Source organism: Parasteatoda tepidariorum, chromosome 10 (assembly GCF_982258835.1).
Source record: "Parasteatoda tepidariorum strain Cologne lab strain chromosome 10, Ptep-v5.0, whole genome shotgun sequence".
In the NCBI taxonomy this organism is placed as follows: Eukaryota; Metazoa; Arthropoda; class Arachnida; order Araneae; family Theridiidae; genus Parasteatoda; species Parasteatoda tepidariorum.
In genome coordinates this window covers 6,995,636-7,004,516 of record NC_141764.1, presented here as the reverse complement: position 1 = coordinate 7,004,516, position 8,881 = coordinate 6,995,636, and positions in this window count along the sequence as shown.

Below are 8,881 nucleotides of genomic sequence, written 5' to 3'. Positions count from 1 at the left end.
GGTGTCTATGGTCCAAACATAATGGCTGAATTAAATTTTTATAGGTGAATTAGGGGGTGCAGGGGGGCACTCAAAGATCTATAGCATAACTGACCATGAGAGGACTTTTGAAGCAAAATTGTGGCGTGCTTTTCGTATTTGAGTGGTATGGTGGTCAAGACACCGGACTAGTAACTGACGGCTGTGGCGAGGGGTTCGCAGGTTCGAATCCCAGCCTCAGGAACTTTTCTAAAAAAATTTCCTTTTTTTTCTTACGCTTATTTTGCATTATATTATTTTTTCAATGTGTTTTTCTATATTTTAGAGGATCCTACATATAGGAAATAATTTTTCTTAATTTGAGAAAATAGCGAATAATGGGGAAAAACTGGGAAAATTCCAGGAAAATTGGTTTATTTCCACTGTTTAAAATTATTTTTACAATATATTCGACAGTTTATCATGTGTAAGGTTTTCTATGAGTAGAATAGTGCATCTTTCTTTGTTAAAGAACGCATAAAGGAATAATAATGAAAAAATAAAAAATAAAATAAAATGGCAGGTAGGGGTTCGAATTTCAAAGCCGTCTAACTCCCTTTAATATTAAGTTATAATTTTAAAACTCGGACACTATGTAGGTGTCTATGGTCCAAGCATAATGGCTGAATTAAATTTTTATAGGTGAATTAAGGGGTGCAGGGGGCACTCAAAGATCTATTGCATAACTGACCATGAGAGGACTTTTGAAGCGAAATTGTGGCGGGCTTTTCGAATTTGAGTTGTATGGTGGTCAAGACACCGGACTAGTAACTGATGTCTGTGGCGTGGGGTTCATAGGCTCAAATCCCAGCCTCAGCAACTTTTTTTAAAAAAAATTTCTTTTCTACCGCTTATTTTGCATTATATTATTTTTTCAATTTGTTTTTCTATATTTTAGAGGATCCAACATATAGTAAATAATTTTTCTTAATTTGTGAAAATAGCGAATAATGGGGAAGAACTTAAAAATTCCAGGAAAAATGGTTTATTTCCACTGTTTTAAAATATTTTTACAATATATTCGACAGTTTATCATGTGTAAGGTTTTCTATGAGTAGAATAGTGCATCTTTCCTCGTTAAAGAACGCATAAAGGAATAATAATAAAAAAATAAAAAATAAAATAAAATGGCGGGTTGGGGTTCGAATTTCGAAGCCGTCTAACTCCCTTTCATATTAAGTTACAATTTTCAAACTCGGACCCTTAGTAGGTGTCTATCGTCCAAACATAACGGCTGGATTAAATTTTTATAGGTGAATTAGCGGGTGCAGGGGGGCACTCAAAGATCTATTGCAAAACTGACCATGAGAGGACTTTTGATGCGAAATTGTGGCGGGCTTTTCGTATTTGAGTGGTATGGTGGTCCAGACACTGGACTTGTTACTGACGTCTGTGGCGAGGGGTTCGCAGGTTCGAATCCCAGCCTCAGCAACTTTTCTAAAAAATTTCTTTTTTTTTCTCTTCCGCTTATTTTGCATTATATTATATTTTCAATGTGTTTTTCTATATTTTAGAGGATCCTACATATAGGAAATAATTTTTCTTAATTTGGGAAAATAGCGAATAATGGGGAAAAACTGAAAAATTCCAGGAAAAATGGTTTATTTCCACTGTTTTAAATTATTTTTACAATATATTCGACAGTTTATCATGTGTAAGGTATTCTATGAGTAGAATAGTGCATCTTTCCTTGTTAAAGAACGCATAAAGGAATAATAATAAAAAAATAAAAAATAAAATAAAATGGCGGGTTGGGGTTCGAATTTCGAAGCCGTCTAACTCCCTTTAATATTAAGTTATAATTTTCAAACTCGGACCCTAGGAAGGTGTCTATGGTCAAAACATAATGGCTGGATTATATTTTTATAGGTGAATTAGGGGGAGCAGGGGGGCACTCAAATATCTATTGCATAACTGACCATGAGAGGACTTTTGAAGCGAAATTGTGGCGGGCTTTTCGTATTTGAGTGGTATGGGGGTCAAGACACCGGACAAGTAACTGACGTCTGTGGCGAGTTGTTCGCAGGTTCGAATCCCAGCCTCAGCAACTTTTCTAAAAAATTTCTTTTTTTTTCTCTTCCGCTTATTTTGCATTATATTATATTTTGAATGTGTTTTTCTATATTTTAGAGGATCCTACATATAGGAAATAATTTTTCTTAATTTGTGAAAATTGCGAATAATGGGGAAAAACTGGAAAAATTCAGGAAAATTGGTTTTTTTCCACTGTTTAAAATTACTTTTACAATATATTCGACAGTTTATCATGTGTAAGGTTTTCTATGAGTAGAATAGTGCATCTGTCTTTTTTGAAGAATGCATAAAAGAATAATAATAAAAAAATAAAAAATAAAATAAAATGGCGAGTTGGGGTTCGAATTTCGAAGCCGTCTAACTCCCTTTAATATTAAGTTATAATTTTCAACCTCGGACCCTAGGAAGGTGTCTATGGTCCAAACATAATGGCTGGATTAAATTTTTATAGGTGAATTAGGGGGTGCAGGGAGGCACTCAAAGATCTATTGCGTAACTGACCATGAGAGGACTTTTGAGGCGAAATTGTGGCGGGCTCTTCGTATTTGATTGGCATAGTGGTCAAGACACCGGACTAATAACTGACGGCTGTGGCGAGGGGTTCGCAGGTTCGAATCCCAACCTCAGGAACTTTTCTAAAAAAATTTCTTTTTTTTTTTTACGCTTATTTTGCATTATATTATTTTTTCAATGTGTTTTTCTAAATTTTAGAGGATCCTACATATAGGAAATAATTTTTCTTAATTTGGGAAAATAGCGATTAATGGGGAAAAACTGGAAAAATCCAGGAAAATTGGTTTATTTCCACTGTTTTAAATTATTTTTACAATATATTCGACAGTTTATCATGTGTAAGGTTTTCTATGAGTAGAATAGTGCATCTTTCCTTGTTAAAGAACGCATAAAGGAATAATAATAAAAAAATAAAAAATAAAATAAAATGGCGGGTTGGGGTTCGAATTTCGACGCCGTCGAACTCCCTTTAATATTAAGTTATAATTTTCAAACTCGGACCCTAGGAAGGTGTCTATGGTCCAAATATAATGGCTGGATTAAATTTTTATAGGTGAACTAGGGGGTGTAGAGGGGCACTCAAAGATCTATTGCATAACTGACCATGAGAGGACTTTTGAAGCGAAATTGTGGCGGGCTTTTCGTATTTGAGTGGTATGGTGGTCAAGACACCGGACAAGTAACTGACGTCTGTGGCGAGGGGTTCGCAGGTTCGAATCCTAGCCTCCGCAACTTTTCTAAAAAATTTCTTTTTTTTTTCTTCCGCTTATTTTGCATTATATTATTTTTTCAATGTGTTTTTCTATATTTTAGAGGATCCTACATATAGGAAATAATTTTTCTTAATTTGGGAAAATAGCGAATAAAGGGGAATAACTGAAAAAATCCAGGAAAATTGGTTTATTTCCACCGCTTTAAATTATTTTTACAATATATTCGACAGCTTATCATGTGTAAGGTTTTCTATGAGTTGAATAGTGCATCTTTCGTTGTTAAAGAACGCATAAATTAATAATAATAAAAAAATAAAAAATAAAATAAAATGGCTGGTTGGGGTTCGAATTTCGAAGCCGTCTAACTCCCTTTAATACTAGGTTATAATTTTCAAACTCGGACCCTAAGTAGGTGTCTATGGTCTAAACATAATGGCTGGATTAAATTTTTATAGGTGACTTAGGGGGTGCAGGGGGGCACTCAAAGATCTATTGCATAACTGACCATGAGAGGACTTTTGAAGCGAAATTGTGGCGGGCTTTTCGTAATTGAGTGGTATGGTGGTCAAGACACCGGACAAGTAACTGACGTCTGTGGCGACGGGTTCGCAGGTTCGAATCTCAGCCTCAGCAACTTTTCTAAAAAATTTCTTTTTTTTTTCTTCCGCTTATTTTGCATTATATTATTTTTTCTTTGTGTTTTTCTATATTTTAGAGGATCCTACATATAGGAAATAATTTTTCTTAATTTGGGAAAATAGCGAACAAAGGGGAAAAACTGAAAAAATCCAGGAAAATTGGTTTATTTCCACTGTTTAAAATTATTTTTGCAATATATTCGACAATTTATCATGTGTAAGGTTTTCTATGAGTAGAATAGTGCATCTGTCTTTGTTAAAGAACGCATAAAGGAATAATAATGAAAAAATAAAAAATAAAATAAAATGGCGGGTAGGGGTTCGAATTTCGAAACCGTCTAACTCCCCTTAATATTAAGTTATAATTTTCAAACTCGGACCCTAAGTAGGTGTCTATGGTCCAAACATAATGGCTCGATTAAATTTTTATAATTGATATAGGGGGTTTCCGGGGGGCACTCAAAGCTCTATTGCATAGCTGACCGTCAGAGGGCTTTTGAAGCGTAATCGTGACTGGCTTCTAGTGTTCGAGTGGTCTGATGGTCAAGACACCGGAGAAGTAACTGACTGCTGGGTCGAGAGGGCGCAGGTTCAAATCCCAGCTTTATAAGCTTTTCAAAAAAAAAAAATTTTTTTTTTTTGATTATTTTGCATTATATTATTTTTTCAATATGTTTTTCTATATTTTAGTGGATCCCAGATATAAGAAATAATTTTTTTAAATTGGTAAAATGGCGAATAATGGGTGAAACTGGAAAAATGCAGGAAAATTGGCTTATATCCATTGTTTTAAATTATTTTTACATTATATTCGACAGTTTCTCATGCTTAAGCTGTTCTATTAGTAGAATCGTGCACCTTTCTTTGTTAAAGAGCGCATAATGGAATAATAATAAAAAAATAAATTAAAATGGCGGTCTGGGGTTCGAATTTCGAAGCCGTCTAACTCTCTTTAATATTAAGTTATAATTTTCAAACTCGGACCCTAAGTAGGGGTCTATGGTCCAAACATATCTGCTTGCAGAAAATTTTTATAGGTTAATTAGGGAGTGCAGGGGACCCCTGAAAGGTCTATTGCATAGCTGACCGTCAGAGGGCTTTTGAAGCGAAATCGTGACTGGCTTCTAACGTAAGAGTGGCCTGATGGTCAGGACACCGGAGAAGTAACTAAATGCTGGGTCGAGGGGGCGCAGGTTCGAATCCCTGCTTTATAAGCTTTTCAAAAAAAAAAAATTTTTCCGATTATTTTGGATTATATTATTTTTTCAATATGTTTTTCCATAATTTAGTGGATCCTACATGTACGAAATAATTTTTTTAAATAGTAAAATGGCGAATAATGGGTAAAAACTGGAAAAATGGAGGAAAATTGGCTTATTTCCATTGTTTTAAATTATTTTTGCAATATATTCGTCAGTTTCTCATGCGTAAGGTGTTCTATAAGTAGAATCGTGCATCTTTCTTTGTTAAAGAGTGCATAATGGAATAATAATAAAAAAATAAAATAAAATGGCCGTCTGGGGTTCGAATTTCGAAGCCGTCTAACGCTCTTTAATATTAAGTTATAATTTTCAAATTTGGACTCTAAGTAGTGGTTAATAGTCCAAACATATCTGCTGCAGAAAATTTTTATAGGTTATTTAGGGAGTGCATGGAACCCCTCAAAAGTCTATTACATAGCTGACCGTCAGAGGGCTTTTGAAGCGAAATCGTGACTGGCTTCTGGTGTTCGAACGGTCTGGTGGTCAAGACACCGGAGAAGTAACTGACGGCTGGGGCCAGGGTGCGCAGGTTAGAATCCCAGCTTTAACAACTTTTCAAAAAAATTTCTTTTTTTTCCAATTATTTTGAATTATATTATATTTTTAATGTGTTTTTCCGTTTTTTAGTGGGTCTTACATATAGGAAATAATTTTTTTAAATTGGTAATATGGCGAATAATGGGTAGAAACTGGAAAAATGCAGGAAAATGGCTTATTTCCATTGTTTTAAATGATTTTTACAATATATTCGACAGTTTCTCATGCGTAAGGTGTTCTATAAGTAGAATCGTGCATCTTTCTTTGTAAAAGATCGCATAATGGAATAATAATAAAAAAAATAAAAAATAATATAAAATGGCGGGCAGGGGTTCGAATTTCGAAGCAGTCAAACTCTCTTTAATATTAAGTTATAATTTTCAAACTCGGACCCTAAGTAGGGGTTTATGGTCCAAACATGTCCTTTGGCACTCAAAGATCTATTGCGTAGCTGACAGTAAGAGGACTTTTGAAGAGAAATTGTGGCAGGCTTCTCGTGTTCTAGTGGTCTGGTGGGCAAGACACCGGAGTAGTAACTGACGGCTGCGGCGTGTGGGCGCAGATTCGAATCCCAGCTTTAACAACTTTTCAAAAAAATTTCTGCCTCATATACCAGCATTGAATAGGAAACAGAAAGGAGGATAGCGGATTTTCGATTTTAATGAAAATTCTGTATCCTTTTTAATTTAAATCCAATACTGAAAATTAGAAACCTTTCGGAGGTGCAATTTCTCATCAATGAGGAGCCATTTCAGCAAAACCTTGTGCATTATTTCAAGGAGAAGAAGACCGCGAAACTCTCTCATTCAGACCAAAGATTTAGAAAATGTATAACCTGACTGGTTCAAAATTGAATTTATGAAACTAAAGAGTAAAAAAACAACAGGTAGTGAAGAAAATTCAATTTATACTCAAAGCTTATTTATTACATTCATAGGTGCTTCAGTTTAATTTTAAGCGTCAATGAACTCAATATATATTTAAATATCCTCAAATGAGCTTCTTTTTAAGTTATGAAACCTATACACGGGTTTTAACAGCTTGATAGGAGTGTATTTTCTCGTAAAACTGGAAAGATTTTAAGAGCTTGATGTGTTTCTTGTTTATGAAATTCAATGAATCATTTAATGTATTTATTAATTGTTTCAAAAGGTTCCTTGTCTTTGCAATTAGCACATTGTAAAAAATTGCTAAAATTTTTACAGAAACTTTCCATGCATTTTTTTTACATTACCGGTAACGATAAGTGAGCCTGGTTGGCAGGCCGCTGGACCCACGTTCGTGAGGACGGGAGCTCGAATCCAGCCAGCCGAAGACTCCCTGTGTCGCAAATACAGAGTCCTCCATGTTCCGTTATCCATGATCCTAATCTTTTCCTCTAGAGCGTTTTGTTTCATATACTTCTATAGAAAAAGAAAGGTGTGCGATCTGGGAGAGGTCGTCAATTTTATCAATGCAACTATTATAAAATATTTATCTATTAGTATTGATAGATAAATATTTTATATAATATATATTGTTGTTGTAGTCGGATATTAAAGCAGAGGGGGTGCGATTATTCTTGTTTTTCAGTGGAGCTATCTATGGCCAAGAATTTGGCATCTGCCATACTCGTTAATAAGGCGGACTCATTCATACATTCATCCACAGATCGTAATTTTGACCTGAACCGGAGAACGATAAATCTCCAATTCAGCACCACCAGTATTGATTTTTACGGGAACATCGAGGACTTTGCGACCCATCAGATTTAGCGTGCATCAGTCACCTTTTACTATACAGAAGTCTACGGCCTGCTGAATTCAAACTCCCCATTTCATAATCGTAAGTCCAGCGCCCTACATACCAAGCTATTCCGGTCTTATTTTATATGTATCTACCATTACTATGGAAATCTCCCCGGTCGGAGCTCGGAGGTAATTTTAAAGTTGGCAGTTAGGTGCGGCGGGAGTGTCTTCCGATTTTTAATTTTTAAATTTAAAGTGGGCTGGCTTAGAACGGCTGAAATCGGTGAAAATTATCGTCCTAACACTGTTTTGAGTCTTGATGACTCAGTGGTTAACGCTGTCATTGAGAAGAGCTGAAGTTCGATTTCCAGAGGCGGTATGAAGCCTACTCAGCCTCAGATCGATGGAGTATTAGTTGGTGTGTAAAGTAAAGGTGGCCTGTGCACAGTTCTAACCACATTGCTACAATCATGCCATTGGTCACGAAATGGCGCAATCTTATCCCCCATAGTCCACTACGGGCTGTTGCGGGAACTCTTTACTTTACCACTGTTTTATTTTTTATACAACGCTGCCACCAGCGATCTTAGGAATTTAAATGAACTATTTATGTCAAAGATAATAAAAAACAATGCGTAAAATTAAAAAAGTAAACACTGAAAAACTATTAATATTTGAACTATCGGTAGTTTAAAGCAGTGCAAATGATGAAATCATTACATTTTCCTCACAAGGGTATGAAAAAAAATCCAATTCGGGTGTGGTTAAAATTTCAAAAGTAATTAAATAGTAAAATATTTTTCTGAAATTAGTTGAAAAGGCTTTAAACAAAGCAAGAATCGTCTTGCAATGTAGAACGCTAGGTGAAAATTTCAATATAAAAATTTGTTTTCGTCACAAGACAAAAAACGTTTAAATTAATGTTAAATTTACAGAATAACTAAAACTGCTTTTTAACATGCAATTACATTTATATCTAATCATTATTTATTTAATATTTCGATTATTTCTGCTAAATTATTCAAGCAAAATATCACTGAAAAAGCTACCAGTTTTTAAAAAGTAACTCGACTTTTGGAATTCTTTTAGTTTTGTTTCTCACCTTTATTTTTTCCATTTCACGTTTGCAACTTCGCTTTTTATAATTAAAATAGCCTTTGTTTCGTATCATTTACGCCTGGCAAGTCTTGAAAATGAGTGCCTGTTTTTGAGCGCAAATGCGGGTTGGTTCCATCAAAAAGTCCTCCACGATTGTAAAATGTCTCCCACTGCTTGATCCAGCAGTTCCCTTGATTGGTTCAAAATTACAAGGCTGTGGAGTTCAACATTAGTAGTCGTAAACCCAAAAATTGGGTCGGCTGTTTAATGACGGTTATTAAATTAAATTAAATAGATTTTACAAATAGAATAGGCCGGAATAGACTGGTTGGTAGGGTACT